Consider the following 18,383-nt stretch of genomic DNA (forward strand, 5'->3'; position numbering starts at 1 on the left):
TCAGGTAAAATTTTATCCAGGAACTTTCTGAAGTCAGTTAAATGAGATGTGAGACGTTATGTTGTCATAATGTAATTGAGCTTGGATATTTAAATATATGTTTGATTGCTCTGGTCTAGGGGTGCATCAGTTGCAGCCTTGAGACTGGAATTCTCTCCCAGCAACTCCCTAATCCTTATCTGAACACTGTGACAACATAGTAACTGTACTGTAGCCTACACATTTCTTGTCTTAGGAAGAAACGCTGAAGAAACAATAGCTTCCACGATGGATCCGGTGTGTCTGGTTTCCTTTTAACAGTATAGGTCTGCTGTGCTGTATAAAATGTCTAGGCCTAGTTTTCATAATTTTTGCTCCTCCACATTTCTTTGTTCGGTTTAAATGGCTGGACAAAAAACATGACGGTAAAACTTGTTGGGATTATCCATTATATGACCAGATACTCAAGTGGCCACCCTAACAATGAAAATAGATAATCTTCTGTGGGGTTTATCGGCGGTTGGCATCCAACGTTATGGTGCATGAGGCCACCTACTGTACTGGAGTATTGGGCAGCAACAGCGATCGAGGAACTAAATCCTATCAGCCAGCCCCGTTTCTCTTAAAAAATATAACTATTTGCGACTGTATCTAACGATGTTCTACTCAGTATGCTTATTAAAGTCAATTCATTCTCACGCGCTGGAGAGAAACCTTACTTCTGTATTCGCTCATTCAGGGTCACTGAAAAAACACCAGAAAGCACACACGTATCGTTTAAATGGCCAAATGTCCTCATGGAAAATGTCTTAGTGAAGCCTTTGTGTGTAGAGGAGGATGTTGAGGTGGGTGGGGGGTATTCAGGCTGTATCTTATTTAATTAACTCATTGCTTGTCCATATATGTATATATTCCTAAATTCCATTCCTTACTAGTTTCGTGTGTATTGGGTATATGTTGTGAAATTGTTCGATATTACTTGTTAGATATTACTGCACTGTCGGAGCTAGAAGCACACGCATTTCTCTACACCCGCTATAACATCTGCTAAACACGTGTATGTGACAAATAAAATTTGATTTATTATCCATTAAATAATTGTATAATGTAGAGTAATGTTTCAACAATACTATGTGTGTGTTAATGTATTCAATAGATCAATAAATGAATCCATTATCTGCTCAACAACATCTGCTTCTAATTTTATTTATATGTTGTTTTTTATATGGACCAGAGGCCTCTTCTAGAATACATTTGCTCCAAAAAGATCTAGACATATTTATTGTAAAACCCTTTACCAGGTTTTAGTGCAGCTGATGGGACATACAGAAGAATGCAGCTTTAGGAATTGTAGTTGTGGTTCTCATCCTCTGTCTCTCTGGCTTCATGTGGTTCAGGTGAGCATCTTTCTAAGATTTATCTTTCACTTTATCATTATGATTTGTTACTAACTTGATTGTTTTTCTATGATTCATTCATTATTTATTTATTTTTAACATGAAGAAAGCCTCCAAATCTGACACAAGGGACACAGCAGGGAATGGACAGGTGAGTTGAGGTCAAAAAGTATTTGTTTTATTTCAGAACTTTTTATCAGTGCTTGATTAATCTTGCCTGACACAATGGAACCAATGGAATAGTCCCAAGGTATGCTTCTATTGTCTGTCGTTTCTCCTCTCCAGGGAGACTCAGTCCAGTGTATGACAATGTCTCAGGCATGTCCATGGCCCCTACTGCAGCACAGAAGAGCAGGGTGATGTTCACTACGCCAATGTCCACCTCTCTTGCTCCAATAACCAGGAAGTGCCTCTGTACTCCACTGTCCAACTGCCTCAACCCCAGAAAGAGGATGAGGATGTCCAGTACGATGCTATGAAATTCAATTGCCCCAGTGCTGCCACCCGGTGAGCAAGTCCAGCAAGTCCAGCCATTACAACATCTCAGAGAATTTTAAAATTAAATGGTACTTGTGCTTGACAATTAGGAATGCATACAACACTTGTATGTTAAGTAGACCAGCAGTTGTTTGGTTTAAATGTGTTAACATCTACATGATGACTTAAAATGAGACCCCAGAAGTGAAGATTGATGATGACATGTTGCGTCTCCTTTCATAACAGACCTCAGGCACAAGAAGCTGAGGAGGACCCCTCTGTGCTCTATAGCACAGTCAACAAACCCAGAACCAAGAAGACTACAACCAGACCTGAATAGAAGATGATCTTGTCTGCGTCCCAAATGGTACCGTGTTCGCTCTAGTGCACTATGTAGGGAATAGGGTTCCATTATGGATGCACCCTGAACACCAGAAGACCTGAACATAAGATGACTCTGCCTGGGATTCAATCAAAGTTGCATTATGGTGCGGTGTTGAATTTTAAAGGCAATAACACTTAAGCTGGCATTCGCAGCATTTACCGTGAATGTGATTGTAATCAGGGAAATTGTCTTTAAAAGCTGTGTTGTCGGCAGCATAGAAGTAAAAGTCTTTATATTTTTATTATTACTTTTTATTATTACCACTAATATAATATATTTAATAAAATATTAATATAGTATATAGGGTTTAATATAGTATACTATAGGGTTTAATATAGTTTACTATAGGGTCTAATATTTTTTTAATAAATTTTTTTAGTCATTTAGCAGATGCTCTTATCCAGAGCAACTTACAGTTAGTGAGTGCATATGTTTTTATTCATACTGGTCCCCCGTGGGAATCGAACCCACAACCCTGGCGTTGCAAGCGTCATGCTCTACCAACTGAGCTACATGGGACCATACTATAGGGTTTAATATACAGTGGGGGAAAAAAGTACATATTTTCCACCATAATTTGCAAATAAATTCATAAAAATTCCTACAATGTGATTTTCTGGATTTTTTTTCTCATTTTGTCTGTCATAGTTGACGTGTACCTATGATGAAAATTACAGGCCTTTCTCATCTTTTTAAGTGGGAGAACTTGCACAATTGGTGGCTGACTAAATACTTTTTTTCCCCACTGTACACTGCTCAAAAAAATAAAGGGAACACTAAAAGAACACATCCTAGATCTGAATGAATGAAATAATCTTATTAAATACTTTTTTCTTTACATAGTTGAATGTGCTGACAACAAAATCACACAAAAATGATCAATGGAAATCAAATGTATCAACCCATGGAGGTCTGGATTTGGAGTCACCCTCAAAATTAAAGTGGAAAACCACACTACAGGCTGATCCAACTTTGATGTAATGTCCTTAAAACAAGTCAAAATGAGGCTCAGTAGTGTGTGTGGCCTCCACGTGCCTGTATGACCTCCCTACAACGCCTGGGCATGCTCCTGATGAGGTGGCGGATGGTCTCCTGAGGGATCTCCTCCCAGACCTGGACTAAAGCATCCGCCAACTCCTGGACAGTCTGTGGTGCAACGTGGCGTTGGTGGATGGAGCGAGACATGATGTTCCAGATGTGCTCAATTGGATTCAGGTCTGGGGAATGGGCGGGCCAGTCCATAGCATCAATGCCTTCCTCTTGCAGGAACTGCTGACACACTCCAGCCACATGAGGTCTAGCATTGTCTTGCATTAGGAGGAACCCAGGGCCAACCGCACCAGCATATGGTCTCACAAGGGGTCTGAGGATCTCATCTAGGTACCTAATGGCAGTCAGGCTACCTCTGGCGAGCACATGGAGGGCTGTGCGGCCCCCCAAAGAAATGCCACCCCACACCATGACTGACCCACCGCCAAACCGGTCATGCTGGAGGATGTTGCAGGCAGCAGAACGTTCTCCACAGCGTCTCCAGACTCTGTCACGTCTGTCACGTGCTCAGTGTGAACCTGCTTTCATCTGTGAAGAGCACAGGGCGCCAGTGGCGAATTTGCCAATCTTGGTGTTCTCTGGCAAATGCCAAACGTCCTGCACGGTGTTGGGCTGTAAGCACAACCCCCACCTGTGGACGCCGGGCCCTCATACCACCCTCATGAAGTCTGTTTCTGACCGTTTGAGCAGACACATGCACATTTGTGGCCTGCTGGAGGTGATTTTGCAGGGCTCTGGCAGTGCTCCTCCTGCTCCTCCTTGCACAAAGGCGGAGGTAGCAGTCCTGCTGCTGGGTTGTTGCCCTCCTACGGCCTCCTCCACATCTCCTGATGTACTGGCCTGTCTCCTGGTAGCGCCTCCATGCTCTGGACACTACGCTGACAGACACAGCAAACCTTCTTGCCACAGCTCGCATTGATGTGCCATCCTGGATGAGCTGCACTACCTGAGCCACTTGTGTGGGTTGTAGACTCCGTCTCATGCTACCACTAGAGTGAAAGCACCGCCAGCATTCAAAAGTGACCAAAACATCAGCCAGGAAGCATAGGAACTGAGAAGTGGTCTGTGGTCACCACCTGCAAAACCAGTCCTTTATTGGGGGTGTCTTGCTAATTGCCTATAATTTCCACCTGTTGTCTATTCCATTTGCACAACAGCATGTGAAATGTATTGTCAATCAGTGTTGCTTCCTAAGTGGACAGTTTGATTTCACAGAAGTGTGATTGACTTGGAGTTACATTGTGTTGTTTAAGTGTTCCCTTTATTTTTTTGAGCAGTGTATTTTACTATAGGGTCTACAGTAAGGTTTAATATAGTATACCATAGGGTCTACTATAGGGTTTAATATAGTATACTATAGAGCTTGGAACATTTCTACATGGGTTGCGGGCTCATGGCTTGAGACTGAGCTGTGGCTAAAAGCTTTGCTTTGTATATCTCAAAGGGAACAAGATAATATACCAAACTGGTCATTGCACTGGTTGTTTTTACCTCTTTGAGTGTGTTTTAGCAAGAGGGAACTGTTGCCCATAATGTTGTAGAGTGTGATGGGTCATGGCAAAACAAACTGGGAAATAATTTCTGTAACTTCATGAATGTACAAGACTATACACCCACACTGTTGTTCACGTCAGACACGATTCAGACTTGAGAACTTAACATCGACTTAAGTCCCAAAGTATTGCCTAATGTCCATGTTTTATTGACCTGTCCATGTTAAGTCTACATACAGTGGGGGAAAAAAGTATTTAGTCAGCCACCAATTGTGCAAGTTCTCCCACTTAAAAAGATGAGAGAGGCCTGTAATTTTCATCATAGGTACACGTCAACTATGACAGACAAATTGAGATTTTTTTTCTCCAGAAAATCACATTGTAGGATTTTTTATGAATTTATTTGCAAATTATGGTGGAAAATAAGTATTTGGTCACCTAAAAACAAGCAAGATTTCTGGCTCTCACAGACCTGTAACTTCTTCTTTAAGAGGCTCCTCTGTCCTCCACTCGTTACCTGTATTAATGGCACCTGTTTGAACTTGTTATCACTATAAAAGACACCTGTCCACAACCTCAAACAGTCACACTCCAAACTCCACTATGGCCAAGACCAAAGAGCTGTCAAAGGACACCAGAAACAAAATTGTAGACCTGCACCAGGCTGGGAAGACTGAATCTGCAATAGGTAAGCAGCTTGGTTTGAAGAAATCAACTGTGGGAGCAATTATTAGGAAATGGAAGACATACAAGACCACTGATAATCTCCCTCGATCTGGGGCTCCACGCAAGATCTCACCCCGTGGGGTCAAAATGATCACAAGAACGGTGAGCAAAAATCCCAGAACCACACGGGGGGACCTAGTGAATGACCTGCAGAGAGCTGGGACCAAAGTAACAAAGCCTACCATCAGTAACACACTACGCCACCAGGGACTCAAAACCTGCAGTGCCAGACGTGTCCCCCTGCTTAAGCCAGTACATGTCCAGGCCCGTCTGAAGTTAGCTAGAGTGCATTTGGATGATCCAGAAGAGGATTGGGAGAATGTCATATGGTCAGATGAAACCAAAATAGAACTTTTTGGTAAAAACTCAACTCGTCGTGTTTGGAGGACAAAGAATGCTGAGTTGCATCCAAAGAACACCATACCTACTGTGAAGCATGGGGGGTGGAAACATCATGCTTTGGGGCTGTTTTTTCTGCAAAGGGACCAGGACGACTGATCCGTGTAAAGGAAATAATGAATGGGGCCATGTATCGTGAGATTTTGTGTGAAAACCTCCTTCCATCAGCAAGGGCATTGAAGATGAAACGTGGCTGGGTCTTTCAGCATGACAATGATCCCAAACACACCGCCCGGGCAACGAAGGAGTGGCTTCGTAAGAAGCATTTCAAGGTCCTGGAGTGGCCTAGCCAGTCTCCAGATCTCAACCCCATAGAAAATCTTTGGAGGGAGTTGAAAGTCCGTGTTGCCCAGCGACAGCCCCAAAACATCACTGCTCTAGAGGAGATCTGCATGGAGGAATGGGCCAAAATACCAGCAACAGTGTGTGAAAACCTTGTGAAGACTTACAGAAAACGTTTGACCTGTGTCATTGCCAACAAAGGGTATATAACAAAGTATTGAGAAACTTTTGTTATTGACCAAATACTTATTTTCCACCATAATTTGCAAATAAAATCATTAAAATTCCTACAATGTGATTTTCTGGAAAAAATGTTCTCATTTTGTCTGTCATAGTTGACGTGTACCTATGATGAAAATTACAGGCCTCTCTCATCTTTTTAAGTGGGAGAACTTGCACAATTGGTGGCTGACTAAATACTTTTTTTCCCCACTGTATCTCAAGTCTGAATCTGGCCTTCATACACATCTAGCAATTAACATAGAAATTGTTTAGATTTTTTGCAAAATGCAATATTTATCATGAGAATGATTTTGGGTGAAACTATCCCTTTTTAAACAAAAGTATATGCTGGGCTTGATTTCACCAAGTACGCTCCATGTATTAAATAACACAATATAATCAGCTTTATTTAATGAGGCCTAACAATAAATGTGCACAGTGATTTAAACATCACGTCCATTCACCAGACTAGAATAGACCTACACATAGTCTGTCTGAAATGGCATCCTACTCTCTATATAATGTTGGTTGACATTTGGGATGCAGCTATCTTCTCTAACAGTTAGAAGCCAAACAAATGATACCAGGAACTCCAAATGTCATCGTGTCACTCTTGTGGATTGCCGATGCAATGAAGTCACACAAATCATATTCGACATAGTCATGCGTCGTGACAATTTCTTTTGACGGTTGAAGTGTTGTCGTGAAGTGTGCGTGGCAACAACTACACTCTTACAAAAAAATTGTGCTATCTAGAACCTTAAAGGGTTCTTCGGCTTTCTCCATAGAAGAAACCTTTGAAGAACCCCTTTCGGTTTCAGGTAGAACCTCTTGGGTTCCATGTATAACCCAAAAGGGTTCTCCTATGGGGACTGCCGAAGAACCCTTTTTTCTAAGAGTGTACCCTGCATGTGTCACAGGTGTAACGAAGGTCATATAATGAGTGACATCATCCTCGCCTCCATGGCGGCTACACTGTCCTTCCTGGCAACGGCTCACAGTTCTGAGCACGGTCGCTAGGCGACGGTCCAGGGCAGAGAGGTGCAGCTCAGAGAGGGGCCACGAAGAATAGAGGATCGTGGAAAAGAGAGTCCCTCATGACGTCACAGAGACTGTAGCAGGGAGAGGAGACGTAGACACGCAGGAGGGTGGAGCGACGAATCCTAGAGGGAGAAAGAGAGCGAGAGAGAAATGGAGTGGAAGTTGAGAAAGAAGAGGAATAAATTATATTTTACATTTATCATGTTCTTTCCTCTAGCTGCTATACATATGAGTATATATATTCATTATAACACAACTTAATCATGCACCCAGTGGTGACCCGTCATTCAGGGCAGGTGGGGCAGAGCCTGTTTTGAGCCCCACATTTTTAACCCCCCCAAAAAAATAAACGTATATATTTTTTTTGGGGGGTAGCCTGTTTTGCATGTTATTTTGGCATTAATACGTGTTAAATATCAGTTTGCAAACAATGTAAAATATATAATTGAGTTAATAAAGCTGCATACTAACATGGTCTCTTTTTTGTTTTCTTAAGTAAGGCAGTGCAGAAAATACGGAGCGTTGCGCCGTGATTGGCTCAGTGTTCTGTCACTCATGGGGACACTACATCAACGCCAAGTCTAAGCATAGACCTCAAATTCAAGCCCCTTGGGTGCTGCCATAGAGCTACATTAGAAGTGCCCATCCAAGAACGCTCAAGGTCATTGGCCACAGATAAAATGACGTCAAAACACGTTATATCTACAGTGGCTTTGATTGGACTGATCATGTCAACATCATACTTTCAAAATCTTAGCTAGCAGTCATCATCATGAATCAAGTCGACAATCTACTGGCAAATCCTCCTTAATCCTTGTCATAGAAAGAGAAATAATGAAGAGAAATTATAGATAAAACGTATCGGTGCTCATCGGCCATTGGACATAAACATTACACAAGTTGGAAGGAATCAGTGGCTAACTGCAAGCATTGCAAAGCAATCACTAGCCTGCTATTCAGTGGAGTGGCTGTGTGGTCCCAAGTCTAAGATTAGAAACATTCAACGTATCGGTGCTCATCGGCCATTGGACATAAACATTACACAAGTTGGAAGGAATCAGTGGCTAACTGCAAGCATTGCAAAGCAATCACTAGCCTGCTATTCAGTGGAGTGGCTGTGTGGTCCCAAGTCTAAGATTAGAAACATTCAACATTGGCCATGCTGTCAATTAAGCATGATTTGTGTCGCGCTCAAAACAACTGTTAACTCGGAACTGCAAAATCCCACGAAGGACCGCCGCGCCACCTTCCTGTTCAAGTGAGCAAAACACAACAAGGCGAGTCCAAAAATGTATTCTATGCTGCTGCATAAATGATGTAATATGCCAGGGAGATATGTATGCTGTAGCTAAGAAAGTAATACTAAGTGTATGTTGTGTAGTAAGCTGTTAGTAGCACGTGTCTCACCCTAATAATTTGGTCTATTTTCACCTACTGATCTGACTTGGCGTGCCCATGTAGCCTATAACCTGTTTTTGGGAAATGTTATCAAATATTGTAAGAGCTTTCATTGTTTTTTTTAAAGGCAGAAAATGAGGCTGAATGAACTGTTATCGCTGCCAGACAAGGCTCCGTGATAGCCAGGTGTAGCAGTAGTAAGGTGTTGGGACTCTGCTGTTGGGACAGCTTTATGCAGGCCCTAACAGTTTGTGGGCACCGTTTGTCACAGGTATAGTGCAATTAATGTATTGTTTAGTGTTGTGTTGTGGCTTTGCTGACATGCATCCCACTTTGTTATTTATTTTGACCCCACCAAGATTTACATGTCACTGCATGCACCCATGTTTTACCTGCAGCACTGCTCCAGAGGTGTCAGGATAGAGGGTTCATCTTTAGAGTGGCCTCCAAACCTGTAGTCCGCACACAGACAGTGTCAATGCTAACGTTAGTTAGCTAGCATTCGAGGGCTGACTGTTCTCATATATTTGTGTAGTGTAAAAGTAAAATATTGGTAATTGGTGTAGTCTTACTACTGCAGTAGGCTACTGCTTGTCCATGTGGTAGCTAGCAGCAATACATCCAGACGAGAGAAACGTGAAAGCATCCAGGCAGCAGAGATGAGCTTGTCATTAGCTAGCTAACGTTAGCTATATTGTAGCTATAAAGCATTATGTTTACTGTTATTTTGAAATAACAACTTTATTTTATTGTATACAAGTTATATACATAGACAGAAGGGGGTTAGTTATACATACAGTATATTTGGCTGTAGCTTATTTTAGAAGAAAGACTTACGTTAATTTTTGACCGTAGAATTACTTATTAATAAACGGATGCACCCGTTGTAAAGACTTGTATAAATAGCTCGTTGTCCTATCTGTACTGGTAGTGTACAGCAGCTGCCATTATAGCAGCAGCGAATAACCGGAACCAGTCATTCCCAGACACCCCCTCAGGAGAAATAGGCCTGTTGAGATACTCTCTCTTTGTGCATGTGTTCCAAATGGCTGTCAGGTTAAAGTAGACGATAGCAGACAACAGGATTCTTAGTGAAAGGGGGTGTTGTTGAACGTTTTCTTGACATTACTCGACTTTTATAGATCACGTAAAATGTTATCCAGGAACTTTCTGAAGTAAGATTAGGCTACATGAGACGTTTATTTGTCCTAACTTAATTCAGTTTTGATGTTTGATTGCTCTAGTCTAGGGGCGCATCCGTTGCAGCCTTGAGAATGTCATTTTCTCTCGGCAACTACCTAGTCATTATCTGAACACTACAACAAAGTAGTCTAACTGTACTGTAGCCTACAACATTTAATGTCATACAAAGAAACAGTAGCTCCCACAATGGATCGGGTAAGTCTGGTTTTAACAGTATAGGCCTGCTGTATTGTATAAAATGTCTAGGTCTAGTTTTCATCAAATTTGATCCTCCACATTCCTGTGTTCGGTTTAAACGGCTGCACACAAAAAATTACGGTTGTTGGGATTTTTTTTCCTTCAACAAAGTAGCCTACTACTATATCATATTTAGGAATCTGTGACTCTGACCTTATTATCTCTCCTTTCTCCCAAAGTGTTCACATTCCTTCACTGATTTCGAACACATTATCCATTATTTGACCAGATACTCAAGTGGCCGCTCTAACGAAGAAAATAAATGTCTTCAAAAATGGAATGTGGAAGAGGCAAGATAAGCCAATGAGAGGGCAGATAATCGGGTTTCCACTAGTTACCACAGCCACGAATATATAGTATTTGTATTTATTTAGTGTTAGGCATGAAGTTAGAAGTTTGGTTAAGGTTATGGTTATAATCTAATTTTAGTAAAATTGATTGTAGTAATGGGCGTGGTTTATACCTTTGTTTGTGGTAACTAGTGACGACCAGGCACTACTCCCAGATAAGTGTTTTTTCCCCCTCAAAGTTGCCAGGATGTCAGGTGTCCTACTTTTACCAATACACTCCTAACAACCTAATCGTTACGAAATTTATGTTCGATCAAATAAGGCATAAACCAGATTTTGGGCCCAGTTATCCCTCTCGCTTTGCCTCTTAGTCGCTGTTTGAAAGGAAATGACTGGTATAAGAAATATGGTGGAAACTAGCCCATGCCTCCACCAATCCAATGCTCTTAGATTTGTGGGTTGTAGTGAACAATTGAACATTTCAGGAAAAATTAGATATTCGAGGGATACACCCAAATCAGAGGTTTAGACTGAATTAATAAAATATTTGGTTTAGTGTTAATCTATGTAGAATACTTCTTGCCGCCAACAGGACAAATCTAGCCCGTCCCCCTCCACTCTCCCGGAGACCCCAGGTCGACCGCCTCCCGGTACTTTACTGCTGTGTCTGGTCGACTGCAGGAAAACACCGGGGCAGAGTGGAACTGAGAGAGGAGAAGGAGAAGAGGAACATGGACATTTGATTTCATTAAGTAAGAACCATGGTGTATGGATTAGACTACAGTCTGCTTCTGTAACAATTCATTGATTCATTATATATTGATGAAAATATCTGGTCATTCCACCCAATTTTGAGAAGTGTAACGTGGTAAAAAAGAAGAAAGATTTCACTTCATTTTAACATTCTGTCATAAAGAGCACATGTTCAACTAAATAAAAAAGCATTTTGCAAAAAATTTTTGGGATCAGTTTAAAACAAGTGCTCAGTTCATGTAACAGGGTTGACCTTAACATGAGGGGACAGGCGTAAATTAATAACTAATCACATGAAATAAATAATGTTTAGAAATGACTTTCAAAGTAACCAAATAACTAGGGCTTTACATGCACACTAATAATAATTTCCTATTAAACTGATTATGGCAGTAGGCCGAGTATGGCATTAGTCATGTAAACACCTTACTCTGCTTATCTTAATTGCCGTGAGGTCATAACCGAAGTAAGCATACGCCTTAAAGACACCTGGTTTTCTGAGCAATGTTTAGAATTATTAGGACATGTAAACGCTTTAATCAGAGTTATAGCTGTGTATTTAATCTGCGCATGTGCTAGCACAAGCCGCGCAAGCTTCCTTCATTTGATCGAGTGCATAGAGTTTGGAAAAACTGAAAATATGCAGCTTCGAAATAGATTTCACATACAAACTTTATTTGTCCAAACTCAGAATTAAATATGCTTAAAAAAATACATGGTGGCTGTGGTAGAACGTTTATTTTGATTGGCAATTTCAGATGAGTCCATGTAAACAGGATTATTAGGAAAATTGTTCTTCATTCAAAGCATGTCAAGGTTTAAATCAAATTCTTATACCAATTGACTATTTAAATTAATCGTATTATTCTGCACTTGTAACCGTACTCAATGATGGTAAAACTTGGAGAAATGATTGTATTAGGTGGGTTAAAATCTTTCTAGAAGTTACACAGGCTTGATGGAGGGACTTTTCAAAATGCAGAATTGTCACATTAGCAAGTCTTTATTCATATAGAAAATCGTATTAATTGAATTCTCCATGTGTTCTGTATTAAAGGGCACTTTATTTAATATAACAGAGATTTCAAATTGAATATTGGTGCACAATTTCTACTGAAAGAATATCAAAGGGATGCAAAAGGCATTCATTTTGTGGAATGACCCATCTGTTTATGGACCCATGTTTGCAAAACCTAACTATTCAATGTCTTTGTTTCACAGGGGACAGCCCTAATCGTTGCTCTCTCAGTGGCAGGGGCTTATCATCTGAGGAGCCTCAACAACATCATGATGCTGACAAGACAGAGAACAGTCTCTCCAGATCAGAACACCTCAAGAAACATCAGCAGAGACGTAAAGGGAAGAAACCTCACCACTGCTGCTCTGACTGTGGGAAGAGTTTTGCTAAGCAGAAGGAATTGATAGCTCACCAGCGGATTCACACCGGAGAGAAACCGTACCACTGCTCTCAGCGTGGGAATCGTTTCGCTGCATCTAAAACCTTAAAATCTCGCCAGATAATTCATACAGGGGAGAGGCCTTACCCCTGCTTTGATTGTGGGAAATGCTTCAATCAATCAGGAGCCAAGACTACACACAAATGCATACACACAGGAGAGAAGCCTTATAGCTGTGATCAGTGTGGGATGAGTTTCAGGAGGTCAGGACACCTGACTACACACCAACGCATACACACAGGAGAGAAGCCTTATGGCTGTGATCAGTGTGGGAAGAGCTTCAGGAAGTCAGGACACCTGACTACACACCAACGCATACACACAGGAGAGAAGCCTTATAGCTGTGATCAGTGTGGGAAGAGCTTCAATCAATCAGGAGCCCTGACTACACACCAACGCATACACACAGGAGAGAAGCCTTATAGCTGTGATCAGTGTGGGAAGAGTTTGCTCGAGATTCCACACTGACTACACACCAACGCATACACACAGGAGAGAAGCCTTATACCTGTGATCAGTGTGGGACGAGTTTCAGGAAGTCAGGAAACCTGACTACACACCAACGCATACACACAGGAGAGAAGCCTTATAGCTGTGGTCAGTGTGGGATGAGCTTCAATCATTCAGGATCCCTGATTACACACCAACGCATACACACAGGAGAGAAGAAGCCTTATAGCTGTGATCAGTGTGGGAAGAGCTTCAATCAGTCAGGACACCTTACTACACACCAGCGCATACACACAGGAGAGAAGCCTTATAGCTGTGATCAGTGTGGGAAGAGCTTCAATCATTCAGGAGACCTGATTATACACCAGCGCATACACACAGGAGAGAAGCCTTATAGCTGTGATCAGTGTGGGAAGAGCTTCAGTTAGTCAGTGTCCCTGATTACACACCAACGCATACACACAGGAGAGAAGCCTTATAGCTGTGATCAGTGTGGGAAGAGCTTCAGGAAGTCAGGAGCCCTGAGCACACACCAACGTATACACACAGGAGAGAAGCCTTATAGCTGTGATCAGTGTGGGAAGAGCTTCAGTCAATCAGTGTCCCTGATTACACACCAACGTATACACACAGGAGAGAAGCCATATAGCTGTGATCAGTGTGGGAAGAGCTTCAGGAAGTCAGGAGCCCTGAGCACACACCAACGCATACACACAGCCTGATATACACCAGCTCTCACACACTGGAGAGAAACCGTTCTCCTGTCTATGTGGAAAGAGCTTTGCTCATCCAGGGTCACTGAAAAAACACCAGAAAGCACAAACATGTTTTCTTTCATCTCCCTCCTCTCCGGCAATGGTTCAAGAACCCTAAATAAAGTTTCAATAGAAAACATATTGTAAAGAGTCATCCATCTCCAATTCTCTAACAGTTCACTGAGTTTGATTACCATGGTAACCCGTGTAGCATAATATGCATTTGGGGGGTGGGGTTTGTTCAGAGCTGTATCTTATTTCTTGAACTCCTATTATCCATTAAGTAATTGTATAATGTAGAATACATTTTCAACAATACTAAGTGTGCATTCAATTGATCAATAAATTAAATCAATTTTCTGCTCAACAACCTCTGCTTATCACAATTTAAAATATTTTTAAAATCTATTATAACAATCTTTTTTTATAAGGAGCATAGGCCTCTTGTATAATTTGTTTGCTCCTAAAATGATGTTCACATATTTATTGTAAATCCCTTCACCAGGTTTTAGTGTAGCTGATGGGACATACGGAAGTACAGAAGCCATAGGACTATTAGTGTGGTCAAATTATGTTGTTGCATTTATTTTAAAGAATTTTAATAGTGCTATCTTTCAACTTTCCTTATTGTATATTAAGTGTGCTCCAAAAGATGTTCACACATTTTTATTGAGAAGCGAATGATGTGTTGGTTGTTAGGCAGAGGCATCATGGGGGCAGGAAGCCAGCTCTGCCCATCAGTACTTCTAGGTCATGTCAACCACAGACCTCACACTCTTCTGTTTTCTCACGACTACTAAGGTCTCCTACCAAACTTCTTCTCTTCACTCTGGAAATACACTTGATAATATGTTATACCTTAACATTCTACTTTTTATTGGTGATTTGTTACCCAGTCTATTTACATTGACACCCCCCCCTTCCCCTCTTGGTGTTTACACTGCTGCTACTCGCTGTTTATTATCTCTGCATAGTCACTTTACCCCTACCTACATGTACAAATTACCTCGACTAACCTGTATCCCCGGAAACGGAAAATGTCTTACCGACCCAAAGACTCTAGATAACTACCTGTACCTAGACCCAGTCAGCAGTGAGGATGCAGGCAGCTACTCCTGTGCTGTAGAAGGACCTGAATATCTCCACTCTCCTAGACAGGTGAGTCTGCTGGAATCAGTTGACTGAGAACTGCAGTGGTCTGTGTAGAGATGGACTCAATGACTGTGGTATTACTTTATTTTACTCTCTCACATTAGGGAGACTTGAGTCCTGTGTAGCCTGGCGAAAGTAAACCCAGCACAGGATACAAAACTAATTTGGGGTTGTTTATTCTGTGAAAGCTTACATTTAAAAAAATGATAATGTAAGGTGGAAATCACCGCAAGGTGAAGTCACCATGAAGTAAAGTTCAGTCTAAATCACCATCAAGTGAAATAAATCTGTTAGTAAAGTGCATAAAAACAGTCAGAGTACAATAAGTACAAAGTGAAATGCATAAACGGTAGTGGCTGTGCTTTCTACAACAAAAATACAAGAAAATACAAAGACCACAATGTTCAGTTAGAATAGACTTTCTAACATTTCAAATGTCTGAGTACAAGATGTCCATCAACAAAATGACATTGTGCATGAAAAACTAAAATCCATTGTCATCAAATACAATATGAATACTTACAAACACACTGTCCACGTGATACCCTAAACCCACATGCAACAGTAGATCCTCATCTCACCCAGACCCCCATCTCTCCACAATGTGGTTCTGAGAGCACTGGTATTCAGTTAGCAAGAAGCTAAAATCCTCATGTCAATCTTAAATTATCAACAGGATAACATGACCATCTGGCATAAATATTAAAAGACAAACTCTTATACATTGCAGATGATGCAAAATATGATATATTTCGGTACAACAGTAAGATTTAAAAAAATTATTATTTACCTAAAGTAATACATCTAAAGTAATATTTGACCCATAATGGATTACAACAGCTCTTTAATGTAATTGCTTGCTCTCACTCTTACACAATGTGCAGGCTCAATCCCATAACACCCTCTACACATTATTTACTGATCTCTTAAATGGATATCTAGTGGATAGAAATGAATACAGCAATGTGCATTTACCACCTGGCTACATCAGGCCATGACCCCTACTGCAGCAAAGAGAGTGGACACAGGCGGACAGGATGATGTTCACTACACCTGCATCCACCACAGAAACCAGGAAGTGCCTGTCTGTTGCAAAATAGACTGTTTTTGAGTCACATTGATGGTTGTTGTGTTGTTGAGATGCGAGTAGAGAGCGCTGTAGTACAGTACACTGGAAACACCAGGTTTTAGTGTAGCTGGTGAGACATACAGAACTACAGAGAAACCATAAGCCTATTGTTACAGTCCAATTATGTTGTTGCATTTATTTTAAAGGATTTTAATATGGATATTTTCCAACTTTCATTCTAGTATAGTACGTGTGCTCCAAAAAGATTGTTTATAAGCACTTCAGTGACGTGTTGTTTGTCAGGAAAAGGCATCATGGGTGCAGGAAGCCAGATCTGCACCTTCTTAGACCCTCAGTACATCTAGTTGGTGTCAACCACATAACTCACAGTCTTCTGTTTCACACAGCCAGTATAATGTATCCAACCAAACTCCTCTCTTCACTCTGGAAGTACCTTTTACATTACCATTCTACCTTCTCTTGGTGATTTGTTCTGCAGAATGAACACCTTCCTAATATTGAGTTGCACCCCCCCATTTGCCCTCAGAACAGCCTCAATTCATTGGGGCATGGACTCTACAAGGTGTCGAAAGCGTTCCACAGGGATGCTGGGCCATGTTTACTCCAATGCTTCCCACAGTTGTGTCAAGTTGGCTGGATGTCCTTTGGGTGGTGGACCATTATTGATACACAAGGGAAACTGTTGAGCATGAAAAACCTAGCAGTGTTGCAGTTCTTGACACAAACCGGTGCGCCTGACACCTACTACCATACCCCTTTCAAAGGCGCATGATAAATCTTTTGTCTTGCCCATTCACCCCCTCTGAATGGCACACATACACAGTCCATGTCTCAATGCTCAAACATTCTTCTTTAACCTGTCTCCTCCCCTTCACCTACACTGATTTGAAGTGGATTTAACAAGTGACATCAATAAGGGATCGTAGCTTTCACCTGGTCACCTGGGCAGGTGTTCTTAATGTTTTGTATACTCAGTGTAGACTAATGTCTTAAAGAGGAAGTATAGTTCTGTATCAGCTACTTGTGTCCTGACCAATGTTCACTCTGTTTTGGGGCACTGAGCAAATTTTTGGTCTTGTGAGCGGAAACATGAACATTGTGAGAATTTGTGCAACTTACGGCGTGCATTTACAGTGAATACTGAGGCTTTACCCTTACAGTTTTAGACAGTAGCCAGTAGGCAATTGTGGCTATTTGAGCATAATGTAGGCCTAACAATAAAACCAATGGAGCCAATCCCATAACATTTTTACATGGAAATAGCTTTTGATTTCTATGATATAGCCTACAGTAGCCTATATGTGGTATTCAATGCAGGCCTACATTGCATGAGAATTTAAAAAACGTTTTTACCTTAAAGGCTTGACATTAATTACAGATTTTTTTACTTGGTCTGTAACACCATGGGCTAAATAGGTGCCTGTAAATTGCATTGTGTTGCATGATGCAAGAAACCACTATACAAAATAAAACGAAGTATTATTACCATACAGAGAATTAGACAATGTAGGCTACCCCTCTGCCTATTGGCGTATTTGCATGGTCAAGCCTGTCTCAAAATACAACACTACCCCTTTAATTAAGACATAAGCTTTTTACCTAACTGGCTTTTTAAAGACCTCTTGAAATGTAGCCTACACGTTTAATGTTCTTGTAGGAAGCAGTAACATTTCTGACTTATACTTATCTATAACTGGCCTAATAACTCGCTAACTAAAATGTCTGCAGCATTGAAGGTCACCAAGAACACAGTGGCCTCCATCATCCTTAAATGGAAGAAGTTTGGAACCACCAATACCCTTCCTAGAGCTGGTCGCCTGGCACAAACTGAGCAAACCGGGGAGAAGGGCCTTGGTCAGGAAGGTGCCATGAATCCGATGGTCACCCTGACAGAGCTCCAGAGTTCGTCTGTGGAGATGAGAGAACCTTCCAGAAGGACAACCATCTCTGCAGCACTCCACCAATCAGGCATTTATGGTAGAGTGGCCAGAGGGAAGCCACTCCTCAGTAAAAGGCACATGACAGCTCATTTGGAGTTTGCCAAAAGGCACCTAAAGGGCTCTCAGACCATGAGAAAGAAGATTTTCTGGTCTGATGAAACCAAGATTAAACTATTTGGCCTGAATGCCAAGCGTCACGTCTGGAGG

General features: G+C 41.4%; 1 long non-coding RNA gene and 1 pseudogene across 2 annotated transcripts; one reads left to right on the forward strand and one right to left on the reverse strand.

The window, feature by feature from the left end:
- The window catches only part of LOC121576322, a 157,963-nt pseudogene extending 143,752 nt beyond the window's left edge, over positions 1-14,211 (forward strand).
- LOC123484685 lies at positions 7,243-10,242 on the reverse strand. Of its 2 annotated transcripts, none has more exons than XR_006658632.1 (3): positions 9,687-10,242; positions 9,242-9,301; positions 7,243-7,573 (listed from the first exon to the last, which is right to left on the reverse strand). It is a non-coding gene; the product is annotated as an uncharacterized LOC123484685 (long non-coding RNA). The 2 variants fall into 2 exon arrangements; XR_006658633.1 differs by lacking the exon at positions 9,687-10,242 and adding an exon at positions 9,422-9,678.
- Positions 14,212-18,383: the final 4,172 nt, after the last annotated feature.

This window comes from Coregonus clupeaformis, unplaced genomic scaffold, assembly GCF_020615455.1.
Source record: "Coregonus clupeaformis isolate EN_2021a unplaced genomic scaffold, ASM2061545v1 scaf0403, whole genome shotgun sequence".
In the NCBI taxonomy this organism is placed as follows: domain Eukaryota; kingdom Metazoa; phylum Chordata; class Actinopteri; order Salmoniformes; family Salmonidae; genus Coregonus; species Coregonus clupeaformis.